The following is a 732-nucleotide window of genomic DNA, read 5'->3' as shown; positions in this document are numbered from 1 at the left end:
GAACAATTTTTCTACGTAGCCGGTTTGTTGTATTTCAAAAAAGTTCAATAATTTTCTGGCATTTTTGACGAATTTTCCCCGGAAAAGCTCCCAAAGGACAGTTTTCCGCTAGTAAAATCCGTATCTGTTACCTAACTACATGGCTGACTTATTGCACTGATCATATCGTCGTTTCTATCCCCAGGTAAGAAAGGAAAACTTTACTAACAACTTACGGTGTTAGGTGAGGGGCTCGCAAGAAGTGGGTGTTTGAGTACAGGCTACCGGAAATTTGGGGTGACAGGTCAGTAAAAGGAAACCCTCAAACTGTAAAATATGCGGTCAGTAATGTGTAAATTGTGTGGGTTCGACTCCCACTAACAGTACCCGTCTCAAAATTCTAATGTGCTTCCTCTTACGGCTTTAAGTATACTGCCCGTGAAAAGGGTTTCAATCCTATTCAAGCAGTATAAAGAAAGTATATTCTATTCTATCATACTTATACTCATTTTCTTTGCAGTTTGAGTTCAGACCCAAGTATTAAAAGGAAGTCAAGATGGTGGCTGTTGTATCCGACAGTAAACCTGTGGCAGTGCCCAAATTCATGTCCAAAGACAAACAGGAAACTTTGCTGAAAATCACAGTCCTGTCTATCGCTTGTATTCTGTGTAAGTTATAGTTTATTCCTGGTATTCTGTACTTAATTATCAATTCAATAATAAAAAAAAAGAGTGAATTGTATTGTAACAACTG

The 732-nt window shown here is 38.1% G+C and overlaps 1 long non-coding RNA gene across 1 annotated transcript; it reads left to right on the top strand.

The window, feature by feature from the left end:
* Window positions 1-19: 19 nt before the first annotated feature.
* Window positions 20-592, top strand: LOC113473378. Its single transcript, XR_003395365.1, has 2 exons — window positions 20-184; window positions 500-592. It is a non-coding gene; the product is annotated as an uncharacterized LOC113473378 (long non-coding RNA).
* Window positions 593-732: the final 140 nt, after the last annotated feature.

The sequence above is a fragment of the Diaphorina citri genome, unplaced genomic scaffold (assembly GCF_000475195.1).
Source record: "Diaphorina citri unplaced genomic scaffold, Diaci psyllid genome assembly version 1.1 scaffold27152, whole genome shotgun sequence".
In the NCBI taxonomy this organism is placed as follows: domain Eukaryota; kingdom Metazoa; phylum Arthropoda; class Insecta; order Hemiptera; family Psyllidae; genus Diaphorina; species Diaphorina citri.
The sequence above is the reverse complement of the archived record's forward strand: the minus strand, read 5'-3'. Positions and strand labels throughout refer to the sequence as shown.